Source organism: Drosophila montana, unplaced genomic scaffold (assembly GCF_035044405.1).
Source record: "Drosophila montana isolate Dmon_TW-CO22-7 unplaced genomic scaffold, ASM3504440v1 contig_3525_1, whole genome shotgun sequence".
NCBI classification, from domain to species: domain Eukaryota; kingdom Metazoa; phylum Arthropoda; class Insecta; order Diptera; family Drosophilidae; genus Drosophila; species Drosophila montana.
In genome coordinates, this window is record NW_026998404.1 from 1 (window position 1) to 13,903 (window position 13,903).

Consider the following 13,903-nt stretch of genomic DNA (forward strand, 5'->3'; position numbering starts at 1 on the left):
AGCAAGCGCCTTGGTTGAGAGCTTTGGAACATACCCCGTAGTACGTTCTACCTTTTCCCATAAAGTCTTAATCTGATCTCGCCGGACTTGGAGAGTGAACAGTGACACGTCACTGTCCGCTGCGTCATTGATCTTCACTTCAAACTTCAAACGATGTCGTTCAGTGCCATTTCGCTTGACTTCCGCATAATAACTCTTGTTGTGCTGGTACCCTCGACCTTGAGTTTCCCAAAAACCGCTCTAGGTGAGGTTAAAGGTCGCTTTGACTCCTTGTCGGACGGTGCTATGACTCGTCTTTTTGTCTGTTTTGATCAGCACCGATTGGCATACTAGGCTCTTCACAGAGCTGAAAATTGTAATAATCGGGTGAGATGTTATCAAATACAAATAATTTGAATCAGCCGAGCGAAAACGGAATGAAATAGCACAGAAACGATGGAATCGAGATAATAGAATAAAATGGAATGACCGAAATGGTGTGCGCTATTGAGTCCAACGAAATCGGAAAATTTTGATAAATTAATTATTTTACTAATAATTTACTAAATTGATGCTTATTTAGTTTCTTTACTTGAGAACAAAATCTAATTATTTCATTATTGAAACCCCAAAGAAAAAAGGTTAATTTTCTTTTGACAGGGCGGCCGTGTTCTGGAAACGGATCTTGCAAAAAATGTATGCCTATTGATTATTATTGGTTGAGCTCAGAAAGAAACATGTTTATTCTAAACGCAGCTCAATTGAAAGTTTTTAACATATAATTATTTTAAATAATTTGTTATTTAAGAAAAATCGCACGTATATTTGATTTATTACGCAAACGCCGCTGAGTGGAAACTTCTTATCTCATAATTATTATTTATAAATTTTTATAAGAATAAAGAAAATATAATGCATATGTTTGTATTTTATTAAGTAAACGCAGCTCAATGGCAAAGTGGAAACATACAAAAATATAAAAGTGGCTCAGACTCAGTTTATCGAAAACCGATCTTTACAACCCTTTGTTTAGTTTTTGCACTTGGCAATTACTTTGTAAATAAAATATATATAAATTGTTCTTGAAGCTGCTGTGGAGAAAAATAACAAACGACTCACATATAATGTGATGTGTGTCTGTGTGTATGTACATGCAGGTGAATTTAAACAGTGTTTCGGTTTTAATTAACTTAATACAAATCGGAATTGTGTGTTTTTTATTTAGGTATGTGATTATTTGGTGAAGTATAGAATGGAGAAGCGCATACACTTATTGTTCAACGGAGCGAAAGCCTATGTGTGCAAATATGTCTTGATGTACTTGCATCAATATGGCGATCGGTTAAATTTTTAGGTATGCACTTGTACTTATATATACATATGTACAGACACCAATATGGCGACTTTCTTTTTAAGTCACTTTCTGTTTTATTTCTTTTAATATTTGTCACTTTTTTATGGTCCACGAACAATATTTTATTTGAGTGTTTTTTTGTTTGTTTGAATGAAAATGCCCCTCGCTTTTACCACGGACAATGTGAAGCGAAAAAATAAATCGGATTGGAGTTGCCGGAATTTTGGCAATGGACAAGTTGAGGTAGGTGCACTGCTACTTATCTTGCTTGAGTTTGTAGCTGTTCCTGGAAACTTCTATTGCAGATCCACCGATGCTTGCTGGGGCGAACTTGATATAAAAGCTGTTGTAAGAGATCCGGCTCGAAGGACCAAATGTTGTAGTAGGGCGTCCGCAGGGCTTCCAGGTAAACTTGGTCGAATAGTTGGAAGAGCGTTTCTGCTCTGCACAATAAATATATTCGAGGTTTAAAAAAAACACGTTTGTTCGCTCATAGGTTATTTTTCGTTTGTCTGTATTTTCAGAATATATATTACATTGTTAGTGTAAGTGTGGTGAATTTCATTTTCCTTGTTTCAATACCGGAGTTACATGGGCACTTGGATGGCGACGGCTAGATACACTTCTTGTGTGAACAATAAGTATAACTGATATATCATCTCGCACGAAATAAAATACATCCACAATCCTAATATAATTGTCCAAATATATTTAAGAAAAAACAAACACACCTTTTTTTCTAAATTGTAACATTTAATCAAATTAAAAACAAACATAAGTGTAATTTAACAACTAGCATAGTGCAAATAAACATGTTTGTGCAACGACATAGTATATAGTATATATGTATATCCATTACAAAATTCACAAATAAAATGTACTATGTTTGTCCACATAGAACATTTTAGTGCACAATATACAACAAAATAAATATCACAGCACAAATCACAATAATAAAAACATTGCAATCACAACCGGCACATGTGCGTATCGTATATACATACATACACACAAGTAAAAATAAATAGCTGCCGATCACAGTCCCATATAATTATTCTTGTTCCGATACGCAACCAACAAAAACACAAAATTAAAATAATAATAAGAGTCCTACTTATTTATTATAAGTGGGTACTAAGCCACAAAATAAATTATCCGTTACTATACTCAATGAGCTCGTAATACAAAAATAAAATTATCGAAAAAGATTCTGAAAATGTGGGGGTTGTTCTTCCTTCTTTTCTCCACAATTCCGTGAGGGTTTGAAATAGTAAATTATCACAGCTAGTAAAAACACAATGTTTTCGTTTAATCTGCTCCACTGGTTTGTTTCGACTGCTCTTAAGAAAAAGACTACAAATATAGCGTCAGGGCTTTTTTCTTAGGCTACATAACTTAGCTGCATTGAGGCAGCCACAAAACTGCAGGGCAGCGGTCTTGTTGAATAGCAGCATACTTTGCGGCATGAACATCCCGCCCCCTTGCAAAACTATTGGAGGTCCGTGGAAAGGAGGGGGGTCAGGTGTCATGCCGGGTGTCACTGGCTGCAGGTTCCGGAGAGGACCCAACCGAACATTGTGTTTTGCACCACCAGCAGACCGTCTTGGCTGGGTACCTGACCCGGGCGGATTATTTGCGGATATAGGCAAGCACCGAGCACCAAGGAGACGGTGCCGGGCCGATGGAAGTTGGCATCCGCCGAGACAATATTCTGCAGTTTTTTCTGGATGGACTCCTCTATTGGTTTTATAGGGGTCCGAATCTGAAGTTGATTCTCCGTCTGGAGAATAACTTCCATGTTCGAGTTTGGTACTCAATGCGTTGAGTATGCGCAACTAGCCGTTCTTGAGCTTCGGATAGAAATTGAATATCAGGTTTCTAAGTGAGGAATTCGGAGAAGCGATCTAGTATGTGAGATTTTGATTGACATGGTCGCGATTGTAGCCATTCCTGTCCATGCCACCACAGATCATTGGCCACGAGGTCGCATGATGGTCTAGCCAAATCAGCGGGATTGCATTTGGAACGAACGTTAAACCATTTGCTGGAGTTGGTGGATTGTGCAATCTTGGTGACTCTATTAGCCACGAAAGTCGTCCATTTGCATGGTGCCTTGCTAAGCCAGGCTAGCACTATTGTTGAGTCGGTCCAACAGAAAAGGTCCTGTCTTTCGACAGACAGCTGTGGTAGGAGTGCTGCGGACAGCTCCGCAAGCAGGACAGCGCCACACAACTCTAAACGAGGGAGGGATATGGTCCGCACCGGAGCGACCCTGGTTTTCGCTGTCAGCAGGTGGACTGAAACTTCATGCGCAGTTTCCATCCGGGTGCATATTGCTGCTCCGTAAGTGCTCTGAGACGCATTGCAAAAACCATGGAACTGCATCTTTGCCTTAGGGGAAGCTTGATCTAGGGATGCGTATCTTATTGAGATTTGCGTAACCTTCGAGGAATTCTTGCCATCTTTGTAGGAGTTGGCTTGGCAAGGATTGGTCGCAACGCAGAAAGGAGTTAACCATCCCGCTGGATCGAACAGCTTGGCGATTTGTGAAAGCACCTCACGTTTTGAGTAGGATTGCTTAACTTTGATGTCGGAGGGGGCGAAAAGTAACTCATCGGTGTCTGCTTTATACCGAGAGTCTTCGCAATCACAGAGCTCACCCCTACTGTTCCGTTAGAGGATTCTTTGAAATGGGATGTGGTTTGGGGCAACGCGGATTGCCGATACATTTTGGTAATATCGGCGTTGAACACATTGCGGAAAAAACGCCATTTCAAGATCTGGATGGTTAGATCAGATTGCAGAACAGTGTGTTCTTGTTTTTGTCACCAAAAGTCATCTGCAGAAACAGGGGGCACAAGCGCACTGGATGGTTCTCCTTTGAGCAAAGTTTGCAAGATTGAGTCTTAACTCTCACCTTGGCTTCAAAGGAGTTACTTTTTTTGTCGGAGGTTCCTCTCGAGCTTGTCTGGCAAGCGGCAGTATACAGATGACCAAAGTATATGAAACATTGAGTTTGAATAGGAGGATTTCGAAGGGGGCACCTCTAGCTATGCTCTGACTAGCTCGCCAGATTTTCGGGGTGCTTCTCTACTCTCCTCGTTATTCTAGGCACACATTCGCATAATGTTTTAGGTGCACTTATTTATTAATAAAAAAATTAAAGAAATTAACGAAGGTTCAGAATGAAAGCAACGTTATACGGGCGTAACTAGATGACAAATATATCCCGACGAATAATATTATATTCCAACAACACACGATAAGTGAAAGAATCAGTTCGTTTCGATTCCCTCATTTCTATACCCACCCTACCTATGTCCCCCTGACATTACGTCAGCAGTGACCCTACGTTCTGCTCAGTTTATGATGGCATGGTCTTAGACCATTAGAACATTATTTAAATTTAACTATTTAATAAATCCGGTATGATCCCCTGATTTCGTACATTTTTCTTAATTAATAAAAGTTAGGATGTGAATGAATGGCGATATAAATATATGTATATAACGATAAAAATGGGAATGATTTATATAGGATTATTTAGACAGAGGCCACAGAATGGCTTTTTGATTTAGAGTATAAAATCTTATCGGCGAGCATGGATATATTTACGTTGTTTATATTTAAAGTACTTTACCACAGTTGTGTAGGCGCGTATTAGTATATAATAAAATGTTCCGTATCGTTGAGCTCAAGGATGACGGTGGTACGTTGCTACTCATATTGTTGTTGAAAAATCTGTGGAAATGCAGAGACGTTAAATATACACCATGCCGACTGAGAATATTTCAATTGAAATTCATTTGTTTTTACTCTTTTTCTGATACCCTCTCTATGTCAATCTGTTGCGATATTAATTTAATAGTTTTTAGGGAAACATAGAAATAAACACCGACAATAAAGCATGGACTTAATTAGATTTACACAACAACAGTTCCAAAGTCTTCGAATACCAGATAAATGCCATAATTATGTAGGAGTTACGAAAAATATCTTTCTCAATTATTGGAATTCGATTAATTGGAAAGTTTCGAAACCGCTTTGATATAGTTGTCCACATTTAATTAACATTGATGAAAGTTATAAACGACACAGCCAGTGGACCACTACGCGAATCGATTCACGTTAAAACATGGAATTTTGTTGAGTTAGTTCCTTTCATATCGTGAGGCTTAAGTTGGCTGTTCCTTTGCTTTTCTTTTCTTGGTGAGGTTAAGGATATCCCGGACTGGGATAACCGGAGAACTTCCCGGTGCACCTGCCGAAGTCCGTAACTCTTCTTCGGGTAGTTTAAATCCCGTCTGTTCCAACCACCAACCGGGTGACTTCCGGTCTTTGTACCCGCTGCACCCGCAATTGATAAAAATCCAATTTCTTCACAGCGTATCCTATGGAACCAGAACTAATTATAATTGAGGCACTACTATGGATGATAATCATTCTTTTTATATCTTTATCGCTATAGAGCATAATTGCACGAGTGATAAGCACTCAGCCTAATCTGAACTACTGAACTCCTTTCTGCTATTTAAGAGAGCTTCCAGTTTAAGAACCATATGTTCAAGAGTACCTTTGTGTTATATTTTTGCGCACTACCTAAAAACTGTCCACTACAACACAGTTAACTGAAAACAGGCAGTTTTCTAAGATTTGATTTGTATGTCTTTAAGATGAAACACCTCTAAGACCTTTCCTTGTTCATTTGACAACTGATAATATGACGAACCAACTTTTCGAGGTACCAGAGCAGGTACAAAAACTGGAGCTAGCTTCGCTCTACATTTTTTTAGCAGCATTACTCTGGAAAAAGTTACGTGCGAATACATTATCTCCGATTTAAAGCTGTACATCCTGACTACGCAAATTGTACCTGTTAGCATTTTTTTGATGCGACTCGGCCTTCTTTCGCAGTGCCAATTTGCGAATAGTTTAAATAACATTGGGATGCCCGATTCTAGAATCTTCATTAATTAATTGTAAACGACGTAGTAACTCGTAATCTTTGCCATTGTCCAATTCACTACAAGATTTGTTCTCAGTTAATAAATAATTAAATAATCCAAAATTTCTCCAAAAATCAATTCCTAAGTATACATCTTGCTTTAACTCGGGTATTATAAAGAATTCGACTTCTTTACAGTGGCCACGAAATGTTATCGGTACCTTGAGCTTTGATACCTTCTATCGTTAAGTCAGTGTAAAGGCGGTTGTCAGTGCTCATAACCACTGCTGAAATTAGCCTTTTCCGAACATTTTTAACCTTCTTCCAAAACTCTCTCAATCTTAATGTGGAGCGTTTTAAAGTTGATGTCAAACTGTACCGGCTACATCTTATTCCTTGAGTTTCTGTTAAAGCGATCATTTTTACAGCGTCGTCTCAAAATTCTGGTTCTTTGTAAATCTGGTTTACTGGAGTTGACAAATTTAGGATTGAGTAACTTGTTTGTTTTGAGAGGTTACTCGAACTTTTTGGTAGTTGCTTGCGCATCCCCTTTCGGGTTTTCCGTCGGGTTACACTTGCTGCACCTGGGCTTATATGTGTTTTTAGCCCCACACCCATAACAAACTTTCCGTCTTTCCGCCATACAATCCTGAAATCGACGACCCTTTTTGTCACAGTTCCAGCAAACGAATCTATTATGACGTATCTCTGTGATATTTTCGTTTTCCTGTTCGCTTACTATTTCAGCTACATTTGGCCTTCCGAATTTAGAACGTTGAACGAAATTGCTAGTACCCCTACAAATGTTTTCGTGCTTCCAAACTTCCTCTCTTAACTCACTTACATTTCGTATTTTAAGATTGAGGGCACTCTTAGCGTTTCGTTTTAGTATGTGAATTAGCTTTTCTTCGTTGATATGATGAGAGAGACGAGATACCATTTCTTCCTTTGAGGCTTGATAATCATAGAAAGATTCAGTATCTCTCTGGCGTCGCTTTCAGATCAGCTCCCATAAGTCTAAATCATCTTTGACCTTATCAAATCTCTGTCAAAACGCTACACAAAATCCCTCTCAAGAATAATGGTGGTTTTTCCGATGGAAATTCCAAAACCAATCACTAGCTTTTGCCGTGAAAAGGAGGTGTAAATTATCACAAAGTAGTGAGTAGTCATTATTTAATGTTTGAACTGTTAAGGAACGCAAGCGATACAAAAGTTCGTCCACTTGCATGGAATCCTTCGACCCATCGAACTTCAAATGCCAACTTCCCAGAATATTGGCGGCCAGCTGTGGAGCTACGTATCGGTTCAAGGCTTTTTTTTGCGATGAACGATGAACTGGCATTGTCATCCAGTTATAAGTTCAACAAAAAAAAAAATCCCTACCGAATTAAATATACATTTGTCCCATTCGAGCATGGTCCAACCTGACAGAAACACAATAACTGAACCGTGTTGCTATTGAAATATAATGATTGACATTTACTTGTTTCTATTGTAGACTAATGTTAAAGCTATATCTGATATTGGCTATTCTTTAAATTATTAAATATAGTAGATATAGATTCCTAAAATCTGACATCACTCCAACATTAGCTTAGATTAACTTTATCCGAGACTATTCTTGACGGCATATAAGTTATGATTTGGACAACTTTTTTTACCCGATAAACCATCATATATTCACAAATAAACCCCATAGACACCAAAATACCCTAGATCTAGTCTATTGAACAGGGCATACTAGTAACAATGCCTATCATACCTCTTCTCTCCTTCTAGTAGGTTTTATCAAGGTCGATAGATCTTAGAATTTAAATCGAACTCCTATTTCTATTGTAAACTTCTCTTTTTGCAGCGAAAAGAATATGACTAGACACCATAAATGACATTAAAATTCTATTGTTTTGGACGAACTGGTGAAGAGCTTTCCTGTGGGGCTTAAAGCCGATAATGTATATTCGCTAGACTCAGGCTCCACGTGTTGGGCGACAATTATGTAATGTGTGTTTCCTGACAAGCGGCAGTATACAGATGACCAAAGTATATGATACATTGAGTTTGAATAGTATATATCAAATTTTCACACTGTAACACTTTGTTGCAGTGTGTTTACATAAAGAATTATTAAGAACATTTCAAGTGCATATATAATATGACCACACATATGTGTCCATGCAACAAGGCAGCGTCAGCGTTTCTCACGCAATCTTTCTGCGCAATATAATGCATAAGTGCACATAAACGTATGGATCACTCTACAACAATTAAAATACTTTATATTTTATTTACTTATTTATTTATAAGTGGTCGACAAAACGAGTGTCTTCCTAATTATTCAATACATTATATATACAATTATGAAAATTCTAATAGCATCACCGACCGATGGAGGTGTTTTATTTGCCAGTCCGGTCAGCTGCGCTCCTTTTCACAGCTAATTTTGTCAGCGACGCTATTAGACCCTACGTCTAAGAAGAAGGGTGTAAGTAGGAAAAAGTGTTCTTAAGTAAAATTAAAAATAATCTTAATTTGCTATATTATTTAATAAAATACCATAAATAGGAGAAAAGAAAGTAAGAAGATTGTTTATAAAGTAAAGAACTCTATGCTAGATATAGAGTGTTAAGTAGATATGATAAAGAGATAGTATTGGGAAAGTAATGGGAAATCACTAGTGGACCCGGTGGGGAAAAATTTGCAGCATGTCCGGCAAGCTATGCCCCTGCTCATAGCTGGGAATGGTCAGTGACTTCCCGAAGGTATCCTGACAGCAACGATTTTATTAGGGGTAGAGAAAGTTAGGTAGAGAAAACGTGATGCAAACTATTGTAATTTTTACATAGCGTAGTCTGTTGTGCACGTCGATAGGAATAAGGGGCGGTAATTTCTGGTTGATCTAGCCGGAACAGAGAATTGAAGACGCCCTAGCAGAAAAGTAGAATCAATATCGCCAACAACCAACTTATGTAGAAAGACAACACCGAGAATTGTCCTACGGTTGGTTAACGACGGAAGATTAAGAAGAAGCAGCCTGCTAGGATGCAGCCTAGGATGGCAACCGAAGATTAGGGTCCCAATTTAAACCTCGTAAGGCAAAAAGTTCTGACTGGAGAGTGGCTTTAACGGCAATTAATACCCCACCACCTCGAGTCAGCAGATCATTTCTATGCAAAATAAAATTATTCGAAAAAACCTCAAAATCAGATATGGTTAATTTAGCCATGTTTCTGAAAATGCGATTATATCCGAATCGAAGGAAGTGTTGGCCATGAAAAGATTTTTAAGTTTTGAAATGAGACCTCTGACACTCTGATAATGAATAGAGACTTGTTCAGAAGAAGAAGTTAGTATTTTGGGGCAGAAATGGTACTCTGTATTGAAGGGACTGGAAGGGTGACAGGCTGGTTACGTTTTTTTGGCTTGAACTCGTGAACAATCATGTGTGGAGGCCAAAATTTGGGATCACAAATGATTGGGAACATATCATGTGCAATATTTATTTTGAATGGTGATATTTCACGATTGTGCATAGCGTTGAGAAGGCGATAATGACAACGTTGGAGATAAAACCAAGTTGCTAGGCAGGGACAACAGAGGCATAGGTGTCTGGACAGACGAAGAGGGCAACTGCAAAAATTGTGGCTCCAACCAGCGATTGGTTGGAGACTCGAATTTGTATTTGCTAAGCAACTCACAACTCTAATCAAAACTACTCGAGAGCTGCTTAGCCACGTTATTTAGATTTAAGAATTGATTTCTCACAGAATTATACATTCTGGAGAAATCGATTTGCTTGTCGATGCATTCTGGGCACGACCAACGCAAGCCGCCGCAGCACTTCTTGGCAATTGCAGCGATCTTGTCGCAATCACGACCAGTGAGACCTGCACATTTAGCATGCATTATATTCTCACACAGCCAGCAATTAACAAATTGCGGCAATGCAGAATCATCAGCCTGCTTGAACGTGTAAGGTTTCTTAAGGCACGACATAATTACTACGTTAAAAAACATGCAGAAGTTGCGAGAGCGCAAAGTAAAACGAAACGCGGTGCACAAAAATAGAGCAAGTAAACGCTCAAAAAAGAACTATCGTACACAAACAAATTGTTTGGAGCGAAAAGCAACAGCAAAATTTTGCGAGAGCGCGCACAAGCAGAAATATGCAGTACCGAACACACGCACAAACAAGTGTATGGACAGGGGAGCACAAGAGCAAAAGAATGAAAACAGGCAATAACAACAATACAGAGTTTAATAAATGCAATAATTAACAGACTTACGCTGCACAACAGATAACACTTTGCACAAGTTATAAAAACTTTTTAAATAAAGCACAAAAAATGCAAAATTTGGAAATAAAAAGCAGGATTTAAGCGCAAAAATATATAAAAATCTTGGAGCACAAGTAAAACACGTCAAACAGAAATAGAAAATAATGTGTGTGCACAACAAAGATGAAATTTAACGATAATTATAATAGCAACAACAATATCAAAAGGAGCTGCGGCTACAGCAGCAAAAACAAACAACGGCAATATTAATAACTGAAACAAAAGGCAAGTGAAAAAAAGAGAAATAATAAATAAAATCTACTTTGCAATAAACAATAGCTGCGAGCAGCAGAATGGAACAAAAAAAAACAAAAACTTTAAACCAACAAAGTGGATTCCATTAATTTCGAGGATACTGCTCCTGTTGAGCAAAGGCTTTAGAGGTATATCCAAACGATCGACGATTCAAATAAACAGCTTCGCACTGGTGCAAAGTAACGCAAAAAAGGGCTGCAGAAATTCGAGTGCCCCACTTTACCTTTAGTTTAAATTCTCACCCTCAAGTTGATGCATCCTCAAAGTGCAACTTGGAAACTATTAACCTCTGCTAGGCTGTATACTAAAACCATATGATTGGCATAGCGAACAACTTGTAAGCCAATCGTATGTAAAACAAACACGACTTTTTCCTTTATACCAAACGAATATATACATAATTGCATGTAGGTTACAACAGATTAATTTTTAACCAAAATTACAAAATGGGTTGGTTAGGTTCTGACGACAGTCAACGTAGTTAATAACGTCAAGATTGTAACCACACAGACGATATCCGCTCATTGTGGATATTGCTTCTAATTATAGCAATCGTGAGCGTCGCACAGTTTTTGTTAACACTGTACGTCAAACACAATAAAATTATAAAGAAACGCTTTATTAGCAGGGCAAATAATTTTGACAAAATTTAAGAAAGTTTCTGAAAGTAATCTCAAAAGAATTAGAGAAAATTGTATATGTATATTTTGTATTTGTATGAACACACCAAAAATTTATAAAATAAAACTAGTATATGGATGATTTCAGTTTAGAACATTCACCGTTAATACATTGCACGGAAGCTCTAAAAGCAATAGTATTGACAACCCTTCCGGGTGTACAAGTTAGGTCAATCATTAAAGAGCATCCAATACTAGGAAGAACAAAAGAACAAAAGAACAAAAAATAAATGATAAATCCAAATAGAATAGAATGATATTGCTGATCATATCAGAGAAGTTCGAAATAATTTCGATAAAATCGTACAAATGCCTAATCCAACACGGGTTTATTTAAACTACGAAAATAAGCAAACATGCCAACGTATTAGTTGCATGCTTTAATGAAGCACGTCAACTAATTTATGACAATAGAGAAAGATTAACCAGCAAACATGGGTCTCAAGTATCTAAAGTCATATGCAAGTTTAGAGAAAAACTTGCTAGCCATTAAAGAAAGGCATTAGCTCACAATATCAGTCCCAACAGTCTGGAGTACACCTTTGACGTTTGTAACAGAAGAAAAATCTGAGTTGACGGATGACGAAGATTTAGATTCTGACACTGACGAAGAATCGAAGCCACAATTGAAGAAGATTTATTTAATCTTACAGTCCAAGCGGTAATAACATTACGCGAACTGTCGGATCAACATACACTGGAAGAATCCACCAATCCTGACACAAACATGGCACAAACACTGGTAGAATTTCTTAAATTATCCTCATCACTCGTACCTGAGTTCGATGGAAAGGCTGAGAATCAACAAAGTTTCAAAGACGCATTTCATCTAATTGATTCCCTAAAATGAGCGCATGCAACAGTAGCATGAAACTAATAAAGACTAAGCTGGGGTAATGCAAGAAATCTAATAAGCCATGAACAAATAATTGTTCAAATAATCGACAAATTAACAGACAAAAGTCAGTCACTAAGTACAGCACAACGCTTGCTGTCAAGGCAATGACTTAAAACTGTTCCATTGATAATGTAAAACCTTAGATACTCAAAATTAAACAACAATCAAAAAGTACACACGATAATCCTAAGTCTCAATACGTTCGTAACATTAAAAAATGGGGCAACTAATATTACATTTCTGCTTGATACTGGAGCAGAAATTTTTTAAATAAAAAAACATCAGATGTCTTTAATGGCATACAAACGGAAAAAACAATAACAAAACAAGGCATTGGACAAGGTGTCATCAAGTCCAGTGGCCTAGTATAAATTGAGCTACAGACAGATAGATATATTATTCCACACAATTTTGTTATTTCTAGTTTTGCAATACCGTGTGATGGAATAATAGGTATTGACTTAAAAAAATCTGATTTATTTGGTCTTTTCTTAGCAGTTTTCGACAAGCCGACGAAGAATTACCCTTGCAGAAATACGACTTAGTTTTTTTTTTAATTTTAAGCAAAATTGGTCCCCACAGTAAACAAAAAAATTAAAATATAATATATATATATATCATTTAGTTCAGTTAAGTTTTTAATAAATATAAATATATATCAGATTCTTCTCATTATGCCTGACTGGAAGAAGAAATACATGATAGAGCATTTGAATGTGTGTGCCACAGGCACATTTGAAGAAAAAATCTCTGGCTTGCGACAAACGCCGCGATCTACTTGTGCGCACAACCACACAACACAAACGTATGTATGTTTGTAGATCTCGGGGTTTTTGAGAAGCTATGCAGGGAGAAGGAGAAGAATTAAGAACTAACATACATATATAATGAAAAGGCATCAGCCGCAGCGACGTTATGCGCTGAGCGAGATGCGGATTCATACTGAACTTACACACATACACACTCTCAGCAGTCTTACTTTGTCTGGGCACACTAAAATGGTCGCGGACACCCATGGGGCTCAGTCGTTGACGATTTATCGGTATCCGGTATACATGTCTATGCATTGTATAGTTAGTGGCCAAACTCATGCCTGAGAATGATGACGATAGCATTCTCAGGTCTAGAACCTTCACAAGCATTCCTTTACATGCACGACTTTATCGTTCTTGGGATGTTCAGAAAAACAACAAATGTGTTTGAACTTTGTAGAAAACACAACCTAAAACTACATCCACAAAACTGTTCATTTTTTGTGCATGAAGTGACTTTCCTCGGCCATAAATGGACAGATAAAGGAATCTTGCCAGATAACAAAAAATTTGATGTCATGTTAAGCGTATATGCCCTTACAGAATACCCTGTACTTAAATATAAAGTATGCAGCACTTTGTTGCATACGATAACAATAATATAGTAAACAAGCCCAGAGCCACTTTATGTATTGGCGCATTC

The 13,903-nt window shown here is 37.6% G+C and overlaps 1 long non-coding RNA gene across 1 annotated transcript; it reads left to right on the top strand.

The window, feature by feature from the left end:
- The first annotated feature begins 1,043 nt into the window (after positions 1–1,043).
- On the top strand, positions 1,044–2,059 carry LOC135435143 (uncharacterized). The gene is made up of 5 exons (XR_010437343.1): positions 1,044–1,136; positions 1,205–1,333; positions 1,523–1,576; positions 1,639–1,739; positions 1,858–2,059. It is a non-coding gene; the product is annotated as an uncharacterized LOC135435143 (long non-coding RNA).
- Positions 2,060–13,903: the final 11,844 nt, after the last annotated feature.